The sequence below is a fragment of the Symphalangus syndactylus genome, chromosome 9, assembly GCF_028878055.3.
Source record: "Symphalangus syndactylus isolate Jambi chromosome 9, NHGRI_mSymSyn1-v2.1_pri, whole genome shotgun sequence".
Taxonomy (NCBI): domain Eukaryota; kingdom Metazoa; phylum Chordata; class Mammalia; order Primates; family Hylobatidae; genus Symphalangus; species Symphalangus syndactylus.
In genome coordinates this window covers 36264305-36285555 of record NC_072431.2, presented here as the reverse complement: position 1 = coordinate 36285555, position 21251 = coordinate 36264305, and positions in this window count along the sequence as shown.

The following is a 21251-nucleotide window of genomic DNA, read 5'->3' as shown; positions in this document are numbered from 1 at the left end:
GTTGTGAGAATTAGCTGACGTAAGTCACACATAACACCAAGTATATGGATTTTAAGCCTATAAATGTTTGCTATTTGTACCTAACAAAAATTAAAACACTAAGATATTTTGAGGTTGAAAATGTAATTTCTCCACTTAGCACAATCGTCAGGGATTGTTTTTCTTTCTTATATACTATAAGAATAATCACTGTCAGAACAGGAGGCATTTTATTATACAATTTAACTAAAATCATAAACTAAATACCTTGAATATATTTCTGTATCAGCAAGTGGTGCATAATGATTCATCAAAATTAGCATGCATATTTGAATACATGTTCTGTGTGTATTATAGGAATTTTTGAAAATCAGAAACATAGCATAAACTTGAAAAAACAACGAAATAACCATTGTGAACCTGTGATGCTAATAGCATCAATTTGTTTTACACTCCTACCCCAGCAGTCACCAGCCTTTTTGGCAACAGGGACTGGTTTCATGGAAGACAGTTTTTCCCAGACAATTTCAGGATGAAACTGTTCCACCTAGGATCATCAGATCATCAGGCATTAGATTCTCATAAGTAGCACACAACCTAGATCCCTTGCATGCACGGTTCACAATAGGGTTCATGCTCCTATGACAATCTAATGCTGCTGCTGATGGGACAGGAGGTGGAGCTCAGGGGGTAATGCTTGCTTGCCTGCCACTCACCTCCTGCTGTGTGGCCCGGTTACTAACAGGTCACAGACTGGTACCAGTCTGTGGCCCAGGGGTTGGGGACCCGTGCTCTACACATAAATACCCTCACATACATGTGCATTTGTGTTTATGTATATAAACATAATGTAAAGATACTTATCATAAAATAATATTATTGTACATACTGTATTTTCTTACTGAACAATACATGCTGCCAGGAATTTATACTACGAGTATCCTGTAAAACAACATGACATATATATATAAGATTAACATTGTAACATTGATAGTAGTCGGAGAAAGGTAGCTAATTATTCTAAGATTTTAAATGTCAAAAGGAGAGTTGAAAAATAACCATTTAGCAAGCTGTCCTCAAATGTAAACCCACGCTAGCTTATCATTCTTGCCTTGGTTGGATTCAAGAGTATCTTTCTCTTCATTCATTTGGTCAGTTTGACAAATCATAAAATATTACCTACTCTTTGGCAGGGCTCTGTGCCAGTCCCTGCAGCCTCAGGTAGTCTATTCCCTGAGCACTCTGCACCTTTACGGCCTCATCACACAGCACTGACATTGCCTGTTTGCTTCTCTGTACACTCTATTCATTCCCCATGAGAGCAGAGAGTGGGTGTATTTTTGGTTGGTATTTTTTCAGCATTTAGCACAATGCCAGGCACAGTCAGTGCTCAATAAATATATGAACTGTGAATCTGTGGATTATCTTGCCTGCATTTTGCTTTGACTCCTCCACTGTCTCTATTCATATACTTTATTATTTAGTGCATGTGTTTAGTTATTTCTTCTGTGTGTGCGCGTCACCACTGCCTGACTCTAATTGGGTAAGACATTGTCTATTTCATCAGTCTTCCCATGACCAGAACGGAATAGTTGGGTGTGATCAGGCCTTTAAACTCTGAATAAATGGTCTGAAATTAAATTATTTTAGGCTCAAGGGCAGAGATGATAGAGTTTTCTTTTATATTATCTTACTCTTTTTGAATTTTTACATAAAAAGACATTCAATAAATATTAAGTAATATAAAATGTGACTTCACAGAAAATATTGACTAAAGAAACCAGTGGAGTAGCTAATGTGTCTGATAGATTTTTATCTATTTATTTGAGACGGTCTCACTTTGTCACCCAAGCTGGAGGGCAGTGGTGGAATCACGGCTCACTGAAGTCTCGAGCTCCCTGGGTTCAAGCAATCCTCCCCCCTCAGCCTCTGGAGAGGCTGCGACTACAGGCACGTGGCACCATGCCCAGATAATTTTTCGATATCTTGTATAGATGCAGTTTTGCCATGTTGCCCAGCCTGGTCTCAACTCCTGGGCTCAAGCAATACACTCGCCTCAGCTTTCTAAAGCTGGGATTACAGGTGTGAGTCACCATGCCCAGCAGTGTCTGATAATTTTAAAGAAGCATTATACTAAACTGGGTTTAAATTTTAGCATGTTTTGACACCCACCAGACCTGAATTTGACTGTTAACTCTGTAGTTTTGGGCCTCAGTTTCTTCATTTTAAAATGGAGTTAATAAAACCTATCTCATTGAGGTCTTATAAGGGATGGATAGGATAAAATTTTATAAACACTAGGCAGATAATATAGTGGTCTTTAATAATTGTTTTATTATTTTATTTCTGACCAATTTACAGTCATCATCAAGATAAAATAGGAGATTCCTTACATTTGTACAGTATGCCTGCATGTTTATTGGCTTATTTTCTTACAAAAACAATATTTTGTTAAACAACATAAAAGCCTCTGGATCTTTATAATTCTGGACAAATAGGAGTGCATGCAGTAAAGTAAGTTCATATTGCAGCTTCCAGAGATGAAGAAATTTGAAAATTGGACCAGAGCATCAGGAGAATATAACTGCATGTATACTGCTTTCAGTTGGCTGGTCACAAAAAAGTTTAGTTCCACAGTGAATTGTAGAAAGTAGTGTTTAAGTTCAGGAGAGTTGGCCACTTTAAACTGAAATGCAGAGTGCACCATTTTATTTTGTAGGAAATGTCTGCTTCTGTTATATGCTTTTCAAAGCACAATGTTTTAAGCTGAAAATGAAATCTTTTAAAATACATTTTTATTTTTATAAAGAGCAATATTGAAATTATGTTATTCAGGGTGGAGTCTAGAGTTGGGAAGGAATTGCCCTGAATTCTGTTTCTTGAACTCTATCACTACATCTCCATGCAAATGAGGGAATTATAGCTAAAAATAATTTTGTCCATAGCATACACAAAAAATTGTAGCCTCATTCCTGTGTTCCGATTTCCATGGCATTCTCTGATTTAGAATTACTTAAAATAGTATCTGAGAGTGTTAAGTTCTACCATTTTATTCCCCATATGAGAACTACAAATTAGGAAATAATTGAATATTTGAAGCTGGATTAATTTCTTGGAGTAAAATTTGAAAATGAGAGAGGGAAAAATTGCACCTATAAGTTTGCATGTATGTATGTGTGTGTACAATTATTTCCCTCTCTCATTTTCAAATTTTACTCCAAGAAGTTTATATGTATATATTTCAGATTTCGGGGAGGCCAAATTTATTCCCTTCAGTCACAGACATAACTGTACCACTACAGCCCTTTGCTGGAGCAATTTTGGCCAACAAAGGTTACTGCAGCCCACAGAAAGTCTAAATGTCTCTTCGCAGGCCTCAGACCCAGAATTTGAGCCTGGAAGGTGGAAGCAAAGTATTCATGATTCCTTTTACCAAAACCCATATCAGGGACATCACTTCCCCTCCCCTGGGAAGACTAAGAAGATGAAGAGAGAAAGATTCTTTCCATAGTGTTCTCTCTGGGAAACTGGGTTGGAAATATCCTCTATGAAAACATAGAGAGAGAGAGAGAGAGAGAGAGAGAGGGAGAGTGTGTGTGTATGTGTGAGATACTGCCTGTCACTATTGTGTAATTTTTTTTTTTTTTTTACTAACTGTGTGTGTGTGTGTGTGGGAGGGTGTATACATACACACATATTTTCTCTTTAATGTTTATATATACAATGATTTGTCTTATATGTATACACACCCACATACACACTCCTTGTGAGAGAAAAAGGGAAAGACAAGAGAAAACAGAAAAAGGAAGGGAGAGAGAGAATAAAAAGCTTAAAGGTAAAACGAGTAATCATAGAGTCCAATGTGAAGGAAAGCAGTGTAAAAGAACATCAGCTAATGTACTGATGATAAATTGTCTTCATTTCTATTTATCTTTGATATTTTATTGCTAGGATTAACCATATTATTATGCTACCAAAGTCATAAATAACTTATTGTTTCATAACATCAATTTTTAGAACGTTAGGTATTGCCTAAGAGTACATATTGCCTTTTCACATAGCTTAAGATCCATTTTTATGTAACATTTATTCATTTCTGGTTTGCAATCCATGTTTTTTTCAGAAAGAATTGGGATGACATTATGTTATAAATTCCTTTATTTATATGCTTAACTGTGGTCTCAGAAAGTAGGGAAATAAATGTCTTCTGTGAATACATACCTGTTTTGGTATTTAAAGGGCAAAAATTTCATCTATATTTATCCATCATCTATTTTTTTAAAAAAATTGGTAATTTTAGTGTTGTATATAGTTTATGTTTACTGAATGAAATTCAAATGGCATTTTTGTATAAGGACTTAAAAATATATCCTAGACTGTGATTATGTTAATTTTCTTTTGGAATTTTTTAAGGGTGGTAGCCCACAGTAATTAAATAATAAAAGGAGTTTAGATGCAAATTTACTATTTGATTAATTATACAAACTTTTTGCATTTACATACTCCTTTTCTTGTTTTCATTCTCTGCTGAAGGATACAAGATGTCAACATAAATCGAAGATGTCACCACAGATTTTCTAGGCAAAGTAGCTGTGCTTTGAATTTAATAAGACTACACAGTAAAGGAAGAAATATTTATACTCATCCAGACAAATAAAATACTATGTATAGAATAGTGTTAAATATATCTGGCTCTCATTTTCACTTTTAATTACTTTACAAATTCTAATTGAATTAATTTGTTCTATTTTATACTATAAATGGGGCATATTTATAAATAGGAAATGTTCTCTGTAAGCACCAATAGATTACCTATTTCTATTTGTGTTTGTCTTAGTCATTCTTAAGAAATCTGATAGCTGGCTCTTATCTTTCTGTACACATTACTGGCATTTAATGACTGAAAAATTCCAGTAACTACAGTACATAACTACCTTAAGGAATTCAACAAGTATTCTTGTAATAATGTTGTTTATTCTCATTACTAATATTTGTTATATCAAAAGATTGAATTATATTGGAGGAGTAGTACCTTTGCTTTTATTGGCTCTTGAAAGAAATAAATGGCTTTTCTATAAACAGCTATTTGATCCACTTAAATGTTAGCTAAGTACTTCGGTGACTGAAGAGTTTCCTTATTGTCTCCAATATCATTATGTTGGGGTTTGTGTGTGGCAGAGAGCGTGCATGGGGCTGTTTGTATTGTTATCTTTTCTCTCTTTCAGTGCAGTAGGTCATTGCTTGGTGTCCACTGCCTGCAGCAGAAGGGCTCACCATTGTGTTTCGGTGCTCGCTCCCAACCAGCCCTGCTGTTTCGGCTCCAAGCAGAGAGGAGGAGGCCCTGCCTGTCTCCATGACAACCGTGTGTCCTCCGGGAAGCTGCTCAGAGCTAAAGACCTTCTGAGAGGCGGGGGAGGGGCCGTTTCTGAGCAAAATCTCACCTCGTTTCTCCTCTTTCCGGCGCAGTTTGCTAAATTGTGTCTCTTTTATTATGCTTTTATATAAGACTATTACTCAAAAGCCACACACCCCAAACCTTATTTCATGAACACAAAAGCCACATCACAAGGATTTTTCTAGCATCTGGCACATAATTTCACACACCCCTCCCCCCTTTGTGTTAACTTTAACTTTGTCTCTAGTTCTTCAGTTCCTTGGAATGATTTAAATATTAATGAACATTCAAAAGCCAAACACTCCCTTAGCCTGGCAATATTGTTAGCATACATTATAAATATTTGAAAGGAAAGAGTTTTTCCTTTGCTTTTTGCTTAAACAATTTACAAGCATAGTTTAAAATTGTAGCATTAAAAAATATTTTAACCATTAGACAACATTACATGTATGTCATATATATTATTAAAAAATTAAATTTACCAAGTTAATTCACTAGGGGGTGAGCAATTGATTTATAATTGTCACAAATTCTTAACAATATTTTACACGTATACATACTTTTGAAAAATAAGCTCTGCTCCTGTAGCCACCCAGTGGGTTCATTTTGCTCGCTGCAGAGATAAAGCTGAGTTTTCCAGACAGGGGAATAGCAATAGAGAAAGCGTTTACTACAAGTTGAGTTGGCTAAATGGGAGGCAGGAGTTTTATTATTACTCAAATCAGTTTCCCCTAAAATTCTGAGGCTAGGATTTTTTAAGTATAGTTTGGCAGGCAGAGGCCAGGGAATGGGAGGGCTCATTGGTTGGATCCGAGATGAAATCATAGAGAGTTTAAGCTGTCTTCTTGCACTGAGTGGGTTCCTGGGCAGGGCCCACAAGAACACATGAGCCAGTTTACCATTCTGGGTGACATCAGCTGACCACTGGAATGCAGAGTCTGAAAAATACCTCAAACCTCTTAGGTTTTACAATAGTGATGTTATCCCTGGGAGAAGTTGGGGAGGTTAGGAAGCTGATGACCTCTGGTTGCATGACTCTTGAGTCATAATTTACAATCTTGTGGCTAATTCGTTAGTTTTACAAAGGCAGTCTGGTCCCCAAGCAAGGAGGGGGCTTGTTTCCGGTAGTAGCTGTCATCATCTTTGTTTCAAAGTTAAACTATAAATTCCTCCTAAAGTTAGTTCAGTCTAAGCCCAGGAATGAACAAAAGTAGCTTAGAGGTTAGATGGGAAATGGAAGCCAGGCACAGTGGCTCATGCCTGTAATCCCAGCACTTTGAGAGGCCGAGGCAGGTGGATAACCTGAGGTCAGGAGTTCGAGGCCAGCCTGGCCAACATGGTGAAACCCCGTCTCTACTGAAAATACAAAAATTAGCCAGGTGTGGTGGTGGGTGCCTGTAGTCCCAGCTACTCAGGAAGCTGAAGCAGGAGAATCACTTGATCCCGGGAGGCGGAGTTTGCAGTGAGCTGAGATTGTGCCACTGTACCCCAGCCTGGGTGACAGAGCCAGATTTCATCTCAGAGAAAAAAAAAAAAAAAAAAAAGCAAAATGGAGTTGGTTAGGTCAGATTTTTTTCACTGTCATTGTCATAATTTTTGCAAAGGTGGTTTCACTCCCAGAAAATAAGTATTTTTAATTTTGACCTGTGGCTATACCAGGTAACAGTAGTGGGCTGGAGCAATTACTTTTGCTCTGTTCTCTATAATTTCTCTCATGGCAGTTTCTTTCAGTCTTGTGGCTTCAGATAGCTCCTTGAATTAAATGAATATCAATTTATTTCAAAGGTGTCTTGAGAGCTTCCTTAGCCTAGTGTAGTGGCTTTGTGTAGAGTGAGCTTAGATAAAGTGGAACTACATTTCCCAGAATTCGTTTCTGGTCTGGCTTTGTCTTGGCCTTGTTCGCAGGCTGAATGGAAGCAGCTGCCATATTTTTTTACCTTGTGAGGGTGGCTCATGGCCCCAGGCAACATGCTAAATTGCCTCTGTTGCTGCAGAGACCACAGTGCAGCCCTTTGACTTCTTAGCTCCTTCACCTTCTCTGAGTCCTGGCCCAGGCTACTGTACAGCTCCACGCTGCCGGGGTTCAGCTTCTTCTGCTGGTGACCCACCCTCTGGATCTTCTCTTTTGGCATCTCTGAATCCTGGGCAGTTGCATGTGCAGGAGAAGCTTGACTACATTTAAAGGAGAAACAGACAAATCTACACTAATATAGGAGATTTTAACATACTTTTCTCATTATTAGAATAAGCAGACAAAAACTCAGTAAATACAGAGATGATTAAACATTAAATATGTAGATCACTGTGCCTCACAATTGCGAAGCAGACATTCTTTTCAAATACATACAGAACATTTACTAAAAAAGACTATCTGCCATCTGTAAAGTAAGTCTTAACAAGATTTTAAAGACATGAAATTAAACAGGATATGTTCTTTGCTGCAATGGAATTAAACTAGAAGTTAATGACAAATTTACTAAAATATCCTTATGGATCTTGAGTTGAAAGTGGCAACTCTCGAATGACAAGGTTCATAGATTTGGAAAGGAGAGCTTTATTTCTCATAAAGTGTTGGAGCCTGCAGGGTGGCTATTCTGACAAGCTGGAAAGGATAGCCTCTGGCCAGAGCCAAAAACAGACACTTTGAGGGAGGGACAAAGGGAAAAGGAGGTTATGCTAGGCAGAGTGGCCAAATATACATATTTAATAAGTTACAGAAAGAGTCATGAGAGGAGTACCTGGGACCCATGTAGGAGCATGAAGCTCAATTGCACATGTCCATGGTTCTTCTAGCAGAAGAACATGTGCAATTGAGAAGAGAACCATGGTCGTGTGTAATTGAGCTTCATGCTCCTTCATGGATCCCAGATACCAAAAAACAGCTGTGTTAGTATCATCCAAAGTGGAGATTTTAGCCCTCTGACACCCAAGTTGAGGCAGGAGATGTGAAAACCCTTCCTGTACATCATCAGTAGACTGGCCTGACCCCTCCATGGTTGGTGGTCTTGTATTAAGAAGAAATCTTGGCTAGTTATGCTGAAACCACAAAAAGGAGTGGGAAGCATCAGGTGGTTGGTTGATAACAATGGTGGGGTCTTTTGAAAGGGCTGGCTTTTGTTTAGCCGTTTGGGAAGAAGGCCTCATTGTGGTTATCCAAGGTGAGGGTATCACGAGGCATGTCTGACCTCCTTTCCTGCCATGGCTGATAACTCAGTTTTCAAGATTTCTCTCGGGTCCCAGGTTTTCTCTCTTGGGAGCTTAGAATTTCATTTTTTATTTCTCAAAACCAAAGATGTACATTTTTTTTTCTTGAAACAGGGTCTTACTCTGTCGCCCAGACTGGAATGTAGTAGGAAAATCATTGCTTATTGCAGCCCTGAACTTCTGAATTCAAGTGGTCCTCCTGTCTCAGCCTCCTGAGTATCTGGTACTACAGATGCATGCCACTATGTGTCTGGCCAATTTAAAAAGAAAAGTAGAGACAGGAGCTTGCTACGTTGCACAGGCTGGTCTCGAACTCCTGGCCTCAAGCAATCCTGTGATTATTCCCTCCTGCTTCAGCCTCTCACAGTGCTGGGATTATAGGCATGAGCAGCTGTGCCCAGCCTACAAAGATATACATTTTAAAACGATAAGTCAAAGAAGAAGTTGCAATCAAATCAAATATTTGGAAAGAATGAGAATACGAAATACTACATGTAAAACTTGTGGGATGCGGCTAAACCAGTGTTCTGAGAGAAATTTTTGTTCATAAATGCATACATTAGAGGCTATAAATGTGATCTAAGTTTCTATCTCAGAGATTACATTAAAAAAACTACAAACCCAAAGCAAATAGAAAGGAGAAAGAAATAAACGAGCAAAATTTAATGAACTGGAAAAACAAATATGCAATAGAGAAACTCAACAAAGCTGAAAGTTGATTCTTTTGAAAAAAAGAAACACGTATAAAATCGATAAACTCCTCTCAAGACTAATCAAACCACAAGCAAAATGAGGAACAAATAACTATATTGAAGGGAAAAAGCTTGGATAATCACACTTCCTATAGGGATTAATAAGATGATAAGGAGACATTATGATCAAGCTTATGTCAATAAATTTATAAATTTAAATAATATGAACATATTTTCAGAAAAACACAACTAAATCCATAAAGAAATAGCTAATCTGAATAGTACTATAACTATATAAAAAATTAAATCTGTAATTTAACACGTTTCCACATACAAAATGCCAGACTTAGATGGCTGCACTAATGAATTTAAAGGAATATTTATGAAAGCAATAACATTAATCTTGCAAAACTTTTTCAGAAAAATAGAAAATATTTCTCATCTTGTGTTTGAGACTATTTAATAATGGTACCCAAGTTTTATTTGGTTATTGCAAAAATCAAAGGGAAATTACAAAACATAGATGTATATTCTTAAAATATTAGCAAACACATTGAGTTATAAAAAAAAGCACAATCAAATTGGGTTTAAACAGAAAATGCAAATTGGCTTACTTAAAAATTAATTTCTGTAATTTACCACATTATAGTTTAAAGCAGAACAATCTTATGGTCATTTTGATAAAGAAAAAAATTAAAATTTAATCTCCATTCACATAAAAAAAGTTGCCTATACTGTAATAATTCTTGCTTATTATAAAGTTAGCAAAATCATAAAATTAAGTTTTTTAATCTGACAAAAGTATCTAGCCAAAACTGTAGTAAACATTATGATTAAAAGTAAAATATTGAAAGTTTTTCTGAATTCAGAAATAAGACCCTCACCACTTCTATTCAACATTATACTAGAGGTGGTAGTCAGTAAAATGAAGGTAGAAACAGAACTAACGTGGATTAGAAGAGAAAAATCAAAACTGTAATTAAAAAAATATTAAAAATCCAAACAAAGAAAGCTCAAATGATTTAGAAATAAATTTATACAATATATGAGAGAGATGAACAAGTTTCTAGATTCCTGGTCAATATAAACACATGTATTTTTATATACTGGCAACAAACAATTAAAAATGAAATGTAAAAAAATACTATTAATAAAGAATTAAGAACATCAAATTATTAATAATCTAATTAATGAAGTACAAGACTCCTATATATAATAAAACCTCACTAAGAGAGATGAATGAAGACTTCAGTAAATGGAGAGACATGTTATGGATTGGAAACCTAATAATGTCAATTATCACCAAATAAATGTATTGGTTCAGTGCACTCCTGATCAAGACTCCATTTGGTTTCATTTTCTAATGGACCAGCTCACTCAAAAATGTTTTTAGAAGTTCAAGTACCAAGAAAGCTAAGATGATCTTAAATAACAGTATATTGTAGCCACCCAATGAGCTTTCCTTGCCCACTGCCCAGAAGAGCCAATCTATTAAGACAGGGGAATTACAATAGAGAAAGAGATTAATGCACTCAGAGGGGGCTAAATGGGAGACTGGAGTTTTATTACTCAAATCTGTCTCCCTGATAATTCAGAGACTGGAGTTTTTTCAAGATAATTTGGCAGGTATGGGGCTAGGGAGTGGGAAGTGTTGACTGGTTGGATTGGAGATTAAATCACAGGGAGTTGAAGCAAGAAGCAAGTTTTTTTTGCTGTCTTCTGTTCCTGGCTGGGATTGCTGACTTTGTTGAGCCTGATAACCAGTCTTGGTGTTGCCAGCTGGTCCATCAGAATGCAGGGGCTAAAAAATATCTGAAACAACAGTCTTAGGTTTTACAATAGTGATATTATTCCTAGGAGCAATTGGGAAGGTTAAGAACCTTGGGACTCTGGCTGCATGACTCCTAAACCATAATTTCTAATCTTGTGATTAATTTGTTAGTCTTACAAAGGTAGTCTGAGGGCCAGGCAGGACAGGGTTTGTTTCAGGAAAAGGCAGCGCTGGTCAGTCTGGAGTCACTGATGTGAAGACACTGGCAGCAGCTGGGTAGGAGGGGCTGGGGCTGTGCACTCCGGGAGAGCTGGTGGGGAGTGAGAACAGGCAGGAGCCCTACCGCCTACCGAGTTGATGGAGCAGGAGTCCCATGTTCCTGGGCACAGCTGCAGCCACCCAGTCCTGGCTCTAGACCCAGGCATCCCTGCACTCTTGGGGGCCCAAGAAACCCCTTGTCCCTGCAGGCTTGAAAGTGCCTGCTCCTGTTGTCTGGCCTCTCCCCACTCCCGGTGCCCACTCCGGGGTGGAGCAAAGTTGTGGCTGAGCCTGGGCACTGTGGTGACCTGGCCAGGTGTGCATGTACTCTAGGTGGTACTGACACACCAGCTTCCTGCTTCTTTAGCCCTCTCTGGACTTTGGGTGCCCAAGAGCATGGGAGTGAGGCCAAGGGGTATTAGGGGTGGCTTGGCACAGGCTCACAGGAGCCCTTTGGCCTGAACACCTGTGTGCCGTGGACCACATGTTGATGGCAGCAGGAGGCAGACAGACAGGCTCCTGTGTGGAAAGGGGTGGGTCCCTCATGAAGCCCCACCTTCAAGCCAGGGATGACCTGAAGCCTGAGGGCTGGGCTTTCAGTTCTGGGTGGAGTCCACTGCCTGGAGTGAAAACTTACGGTGCTTTTTCTGGGCCTGCCCATGACTGCCCATGGGCCAGTCAGCACACACTTCCTCCCTTCTGAGCCCATAAAAACCCTAGACCCAGCCAGACTCATACAGATGTGGGGACTACCAGCTGTGGGAAGAGCTACCCACTCTGGGTCTCCTCTCCGCTGAGAGCTGGACACTTGTTGGGACTACTTGCCTGGAGAAAGGAACTACCCACTTAGGGTCTCCCAAGAGCTGTTCTGTTGCTCAATAAAGCTCCTCTTTGCCTTGCTCACACTCTAGTTGTCTGTGTACCTCATTCTTCTTGGATGTGGGACAAGAACTCGGTACCTGATGAATGGTGGGACTGAAAGAGCTATAACACTAACAGGGCTGAAGTGCTTCCACCTCTCCCACTCTCCATGTTGGGGACAACAAGATGGAGAGAAGAGCTGTGGCTCTTTGGGGAGCCCAGACCTAGGGGCTCCTCAAACCAGGGCTGTGACACCCTCTTTGAGGCTCTGTGTTTCCTGGTATCTCCAAGTTTTCAGGCACCACTGCATTCCCTGGTGCCTGTAGTGGAAGTGATCTGTGGTATGCCTGGTCCAGATACAGCCTGGCAAGAAGCCAGTGCTCATGCTGGTGCCTGGAACTGCCTGCCCTGCTGCAGCTGGCACATATGGTTGTGAGAAGTGGCCGGACCCCATGGTTGCTCACACACCCCTCACTGCTCTGTGCCTGGCTTGCCCTTAGCCGGTATGGGATCTGGTGCCAGTAGTACAGCCTGCCAGGTGCAAGCCAAGTGCAGCCTGCCAGGCCCAGTGGGTGGAATGAACCCAGTGGGCCCAAGCAAAACTCAGGCAAAGGTGCCACCAGACGCAGAGGTTTCTGGCTGGAAAAGTGACAACCTAAGGATCCCAAGACATTTCTAACTTTGTTTCAAAGTTACTATGAACTAAATTCCTCCATAGTTAACCCAGCCTACACCCAGAAATGAATATGGGAAGCTTGGAGGTTAAAGGCAAGATGGAGGCAGTTAGGTCAGATATTTTTCACTGAAATAATTTTCTCACTGTTATCATTTTTGCAAAGGTGGTTTCAATATTGAGAGGGTTTACTCTACTATATGTATCAATACTTATAAAGTTGCAATAATTAATATGGTATACTATTGGTGAACAAATAAAAATAAACAGAATAGAAAGTCCAGAATTGTATTGCTTTTTTAATGGACACTTGACATGACAAAAAATAGCACTTTGAAGCATTAAGGGAGAACTCTTTAAATGGTTCTGGTTCAACTAGACATTTTTAGTAATAAAAAAATGGAACTTAGACCCCATTTCCCACCACACAAAGAATTAATTTCAAATTAGTCATAGAGCTAAATGTAAAAACAATTAAAATGAAATGAGAAAGAAACCACACTTGGGGACACTCAGTCGTAGTAATGACCAGATTCTTTGATGATTTCTAGTTCCCACATCAAGGATCTTTATATGTAGTTACACGTCTCCTATGATAATTTGTGACATGCCACTCATATACTTTCTTGTCTTCATGCTTTTACTATTAATTTTTCTTTGGTTTGGAACTCATAAGAATATCTTTTCTATACTTTCTCAGCCTATGAAAACCCTATCCTTTTCTTATAGATTCAGGTTAAATTCCATGTATCTGTAGAGTGCTGCCTAATATTCCCAGTCTGAATGAAGGTATTATTTCCCCTTACACTCTCCCTGATCACAGAGTCTTTATTTTACTTTCATTTAATGTACTTTGTTTTGTGTATGTTGCTCTTTAGTCATTCCACCAAACTACAAGTTCTTAATTGCAGTGGTTAACTTTATCCATCTGTGCATCCCACTGCACTCAGCTGATTAGTTAGGGTAGTTTAAATTTTGCCCTGGAAACAATAGGCCCCCAATATTAATGAGTTATAACAAATGTTTATTTCTCATTCATGCTTCATGTTCATCACTGTCAGCTGGGGATGCTCTGTGTCTTCTCATTTTGGAACTAAGCTGAAGGAGCAGCTACTGTTTCAATCTTTGCCAGTGGTCTGGCAAAAGGAAAATAGAACTGTTGAAGGTCTCAGAAAGGCAGTTAAGTGATCTTGCCAGAAAATGATCATATCACAAAAACTGGCTACTTAAGGGAAGAAGTATCATGGGTTTCCTCTTAAGCAAAAGGCAGGCCAGGAAATATAGTCAATATATGTGCCCAGAAGGGCAGAGTACTAGAAAAACTCAATGAACAGCTCTAATGACTATAATACCACCACACTATTTCTTGTATTTATAATAAATATGTGCTGAGAGAATAAATGAATGAATCAATCAAAAACTAACAGAGCCAATATGAATAAAATGAAAATGTGGACTATATAAAGATACACAGTTCTATTTAGTAAATATATATTTATGAACAATAGAATAAAAATAAAATTTTGAAGAAATTCTAGTCAATGAAATGTTTATAAGCTTTTAAAATCTTTTCCCTTAATAACTACTTGATAGCCTTTTTATTACATTATAGAGCTATTACATAAATTTAAATTACATATTTTGCTGTAAAAATACATGCACAAGGAATGACAATTTTGAAATGTGATTTTGGTATCCATGTTTCTATTAGTAGAAATTATCATTTTACCATTGGTGGTTGTATTAGACAACTCAGATTGCCATAACAAAATACCACAGCCTAGGTGGATTAACCAACACAATTTATTTTCTCACAGTTCTGGAGGTTGGAAGTCCAAGATCAAGGTGCCAGCAGGATTGATTTCTTGTGAGGCCTTTCTTCCTGGCTTGCTGTGTCCTCAGATGGCCCTTCTTCTGTGTATGTGCAGAGAGAAAAAGATTTCTCTGGTGGCCTTCTGAAAAATATATCAGTCTTCAGAGGTAAATATTTTTCCTAAGATTTGTATTGCCACCAACATGTTATACATTATTGTGTTATACTATTTCTTCTCTTTTTATACTATTCTTCTCTTATTATCTTCTCTTTTTAAACTTCAAGATCTTTATTTTGAAAATGCTTTCTGTTTCATTCCATTTAGCTTCTTTTTTATCAACCTGTGCAACTCATAAATCTTAATAATTAAGTCTTCAAACACTCAACTCAAACTGGCTTATGTAAAAAGTAAACTTATTGGCTCTGTTAATTGGAGCCAATCATTCAAATATAGGCACCAAACTTCAGGTTCAACTTGATCAAAAGCTAAAGACTCCCTCTCCAACTCTAGAAATTGCCTTTTTTCCTTTATTGGCTGGGAACTAGGAGACAATATGACCACCCAGATTTTCACACTGTTGTATTGTTTCAGCAAACCAGTGTTCTGTGTTCTTTTATGAGACACTCAGATGTAGTCACAAGGGCAGAAACGAGAGGATCAGGAAAACAAAGCTTAGGATCACAGGTCCTAGAAACAGGAGATACAGTGCACTAAATAGGGCCAGATGGGAAAGCACCAGGACGGGTCCAGAGGCAGAGCTTGCAGGAGATAGGAGGGTGCCTAGGCCACAGCCTTTAGGGGAGTTTCTGCAGGAGGCAAGATAGGTCCCAGTAAAGAGTTTAGGATTGGTTAGTTTGAATAATGTCAGTGGGCTTTAAGCTAAAGAGGTGTTTCCTAGTTTCCTGGTACCTAGCCCTGGGATGATTAAGGCAGAGGAATATTGCCCTCCTGACATGCATGGGCCAGACAGAGGAGGCATGACTCTGGATTGGTTGGTTTGCATATCGAAGACATGCTCTTGGCTGAACCTTTGCTCTCTCTGGAATTGAACAGCCTTGGAAGATGCAGTCTCTCCCAAGCCAGAAAGATTATTAAGGTGCCAAAACATCATAATATATAAAAAATAAAAAATACAAATAATATACCCAGCAGGAAAAAACAAACATAAATGACTATTTTATTTCCCCTGATAGTTTGGACGGTATTTTTGTTTTAGCCTAATTTGACCATGGGCCATGTACCCATATTGAACCAATCTCTGTGGTGAGGTAAATGGAATATATTGACAAGTCAGGCCTTTTTACTGTGCCCATTCGTGAAGCTCTAGGTGGCTGAACTGTATAGATTGATGATGATTTTCCACAAGAGAAAATCCATGTGACCTTACCACATAAAGAGGAACAAATGCTGGACAATCCAAAACAATTTAAGGCCATTGCACATTCTATATTTCAGTTCTTTCAGTTTTGATCCTAAATTAGGACTGACACCACTGAAAACCAAAACTGAAGTGTTTACAATTTTTTTTCTGCTTAGATATACAGATATCTGCATTCCACAATAACACATGATTTTGTCAACACTTTTACTTTCTACATTAGATCAGACTGATATCTTCAGTTGATTTGGTCATGTTTGTAAATCAAATACAATTGAGGAAACATGATAAGAACATTGAACATTTGTGTCCAGTAGATCAGGATAACTGGTGCATGTAGTTTATGTGTCTTATATTAACTACTTGTTCTAAGATCAACTAGTTGTTGTAAGAGTAAAAAGTAATCAATAGTTGGCTTTTGGCCGGATGTGGTGGCCCACGCCTGTAATCCCAGCACTTTGGGAGGCCAAGGCAGGAAGATAGCTTGAGCCTAGGATGTCAAGACCAGACTGGGCAACAAAGTGAGAACCCATCTCTACAAAAAATACAAAAATTGGCTGGGTGAGGTGGCGTGCGCCACTAGTCCTAACTACTTGGCAGGCTGCAGTGGGAGGATTGTTTGAGTCCAGGATGTTGAGGCTGCAGCGAGCCAAGATTGCATCACTGCACTCCATCCTGAGGTGATAGAGAGACTCTATCTCAAGAAAAAAAAAGTTGCATTTTAATAGTTTCAAAGTGACACAAATATACCATAATCAAGGTTGCATTTTAAATAAAAGCATTTGTAATGATATAAAGGGAGAAATACATAAAAGATGAAAAAGAAATAGGGCAAAATGCAAAATTCATTGCATGTGAGTACTTTCTCCTGAGGCAGATTCATTTTTTGTAATTGAATTTTGGGAAGTTTAGCATTGTTATTCCCTTAGCACACACTGGATAGTCAGCAAAGGAGACAGCAGGCAGTGTAGTTGGGATTGTAGTGGAAAGGCAACACAGAACTCAAAATTTACCACAGAAAGATCTAACAGGAAGAATCTCCCTCGCTCCAATTTGGTCAATTAAAAGTAGACAATGGTTGACAAACACTGATATAAAGGTGGTGGCATCTTACTGTTAACATAGGTATACTCTCATCTCATTGCGCGTTGCTTACTGCAACCATAACTAATGCAACGCGTTGACAATTGGTTTTACCAGGAGTGGCACCCAGGCTCTCTCTCCTCCACAATGACCTGCCAGCCAAAATTATCCATCTCTTCACCTGGCCACTAAACTGTTTCCTTACTGCAAGTCAGCTCAAGTTTTTGAGATGATAGTCTGAGAGATAATCTACTGAGATAGTGGGAAAAAAAGATATTTTTAATCAAGGAGATCTTTACAATTTTTGCTTACTGCAGCCTGCTGTTTGATCTTTCCACTTTACAAAAGAGAATGTTTTGAAATCGCAAGCCTTCTGCCACAACTTTTAAAATGTTAAATGCTAGATATGTATGCTTTCTTTCTACTTTACAGATAACAATGTTAGTAATGAAAGTAGTTGCCTTTTTGTAATACCTACTTGATACAGTTTGGATGTTTTGTCGCCTCCAAATCTCATGTTGAAATGTGACCACCAATGTTAGCGATGGGCCTAGTGGGAGGTATTTGGGTCATGGGGCAGGATCTCTCATGAATGACTTGGTTGTCTTCCTGATAATGAGTGAATTCCACTATAAGTTCATGGGAGATCTGGTTGTTTAAAAGAGCATGGCACCTCCTCCCTCTCTCTCTTGCTCTCTCTGTTCCCATGTGATATGTTGGCTCCCTCTTTACCTTTTGCCATCACTGGAAGGTTCCTGAGGCCTCCCCAGGAGCAGATGCTGATACCATGCTTGTACAGCCTAATTTGTGAGCCAAATAAACCTGCTTTCTTTATAAATTACCCAGCTTCAGATGTTACTTTATAGCAATGCAAATGTGCTAACATACCACAGTAGGCCAAAAACACATTATCTAATTTAATTCTGTTACAAATCCTGCTAAAATAGTATTCTTATTTTACTGATGAGAAAAGTAAGATTCAGGGAGATGAAGTAACTACTTTAGGGTTACACAGTAACCAACTGGGAAATTCAAGCCCAGGTCTTTTCGAATCTTTATTTTTTGCTTTTATTCATCCTTTAAACTGTAAAAGAAGCACAAGTATCTAAACTTAAAACATGAAAATTGTAAAATATTTTAGGAAAGAACCATTTACGTATTGTTTTGGATGTATTTTTCCATATAAATTATAGTGAGGCAATAAATATATAATGTCCCTAATCACTGAGATACAGTTATATGGTATTATATACATACATAATAATGGTATTACATACCGTTATATGGTATTTTCTTTGCTTGAGTGGATGTAGCACAAATGATAATTTACTGTTAAATTTATGACTAAACAATTTTGATTGTATGCTAAGTAGGCATTTTTTGTGCATTTTTTATGTACATTTGGCATTGTCTACTAAGATAAACTTCATCTGTTCTGTCAAACTAACTTAGAAAAGAAATTAATATGTATTTATTCAAGTCCTTAGGAAAATTATCAATTCTACAAACTACAGTTTTGTTTTAGACACGAATAACTGAAGGTGGTGGGAGGAGGGTAGAGAGATGTTGGTCAAAGTATACAAAATTTTCATTAGATAAGAGGACTAAGTTCAAGAGATCTGTTGTGCAACCTGGTGACTATGTAGTTAATAACAATATATTACATTCTTGAAAAATGCTAAGAGAGTAGATTTTAAGTGTATTCACCACAAAAATGATAACTATGTGTGGTAATGCATATGTTGATTAGCTTTATTTAGCTATTGCACAATGTATATCTATTTCAAAACACCACATTGTACACAATAATAAATATGTTTATTAATTAGGAGAAAACCAAATAAAACATTTAAAAAGAATACCTATTCTTCACAAACTAAAAAAAAAGAAATAAATAATTGAATTAGTAGTTGATATAAATAATTTGAATTTCTGTCTGGTATAATTTGCTTTCATTGTAAAGAACTTCTTTTAGTATTTCTTCAACAGCATTTCTGCTTGCAAAAATTTCAGTTTTTATCTGAGACTGTCCTTATATTACCTTCATCATTGAAATATGATTTTGCTGGAGAGATCATTGTTTTAACAATTTTTACTTTCTATACTTTGAATATGCTACCCTACTGTCTTCTGACCTCCATTTTTTCAGGTAAGAAAGCAACTGTTAACCTTATTTGGGTTCTGTTGAACATGATGGGTTGTTTTTTTAATTTTACTGCGTTCCAGATTTTGCTTTTTGGCTTTCAACATTTTGATTATGGTGTGTCTGGGTTTCTATCTGTTTGCGTTTAGCTTACTTGGGATTCATTAAGCTTCTTGGATGTGTAGGTGATTTTTTAAAATCAAGTTGGGAAGTTTTCAGTAATTATTTCATCAAATATTTTTTCTTTGTCTTTCTTTTCTCTCTTTCGAGCACTCCCATTACACTTATGATGGTGTGCTTAATGATGTCACATGTTTTTCTAAGGCTCTGTGTTTTCGTTTTGTAATTTTTTCTCTCTGTTTTTCAGAGCACATAATCTACATTAATCTGTCCTCAAGTTTGCAAATTATTTCTTCTGCCATCTCACATTTGAAACTTTCTAGTAGATTTTTTACTTCAGTTATTGTGCTTTTCAACTCTAGAATTTCTGAACCCACCTACTCCACAAGATTGTTGATGTTATTGTTTGCTTTTTTAAAAAAGTTGTTCAATGATTCAGCTGAACTAATTCTGTACAGTTAATTTATCTTACAGTGTAGAGCCTCTAATGTCCCTGCTCAGGTTGCTTTTCCTTGTTTGTATCTTTTATCTTGAATACCTTGGTGTTGCTCTTGGAGCAGCATAAGTCACTTATTGGTCAAAAGATGTGTGTAAGCCCTTTTAGACAGGTTTTTACGCTTTACCATTGAATATGCATGTGGCTTGGAGGCCACCATATCAGATCAGAAAGGTTGGGTTTTGGGCCTCATGTTCAGCTAGAGACTTGTGCAGGAAAGTTATAACTCAGGACCCCAAAATCACTAAGCCAAGAGAAAAGTCAAGCTGGGAACTATGTCAGGCAAACCTGCCTCCCATTTTATTCCTAAGTAAGATCATTATAAAGATTAAGAAGCTACATACCTCCCTCACAATTTTCCCATGAGGAAATTCCTTGTGGGCCTCAAGATCTTTACCCTAAAACAATTCTGTTGAATTTTACCCTGGCAATGTAAACTAATAGCTTATCTTCACAGGTAGAGGGCAAAAAGTCATTCCTCTGCTCACCTGAGACACATGCATATCTAATTGCTTCATCTGCCTTATTACTTATGTAAAAATGCAGATTCAGTGAGCCAGACTAAGTTGTGTATTCACAATTCACAAAAAGGCTCAGTGAAAGGCTGATAAAGTACTCAAAAGAATGCAATCTTTGTCTCTTACCTAACTACGACCTGGAAGCTCCTGCTTCGAGTTGTCCTGCCTTTTGGGACTGAACCAATGTACGTCATATATGTATTAATGAATGTCTCATGTCTCCCAAAAACATATAAAAGCAAGTTGTGCCCCAAACTCCTTAGGCACATGTCATCAAACCTCCTGAGGTGGAGTCCTTAAACTTGGCAAAATAAACTTTCTAAATTCTTTGAGATTTGTTTCATATTTTGGGTTCTCAGACTTAGCTTGGAACTTTCCTCTCTGATAGCTCCAGAGGGGGCACAACCTTGGACAAGTACACAGTCTTTCAGACTGGTAAGGATAAGTTTAAATTTATTTTTAATTCTGGTCTCCCAGGAGTCACCCCTAGGTCAGAATAGTTTATTGTTCAGTCACTGTTTTATCAGAAGTTGTGTTTAAGTCCCGTATGCAAATTAACCTTTCATCCTATGTTAATGGGTTTGTTTGCCGCTTGGGAATGCTTTCATATCTTCTGATTTCTCCTGAGTGGATGCAGCCTATTGCATAGGTACTGTCTTCCTGACCCACAGGAAGGCTCTTTTTAGTTGCTTCTTTCCCTGGTTCACTCTCCTAAACTTCTGGCTGCTCTGAAGTTTTGCTTGTATCATGGAGCTCCCAGCCTCCTCTAACTTAATGTTCATTATGATCTCTATTGTTTTTGAAAACAGCCTTAGCCATGGAATTCTCCACTTTCTATTTCCAATAAAGTCAGTCTCCTCGAGAAC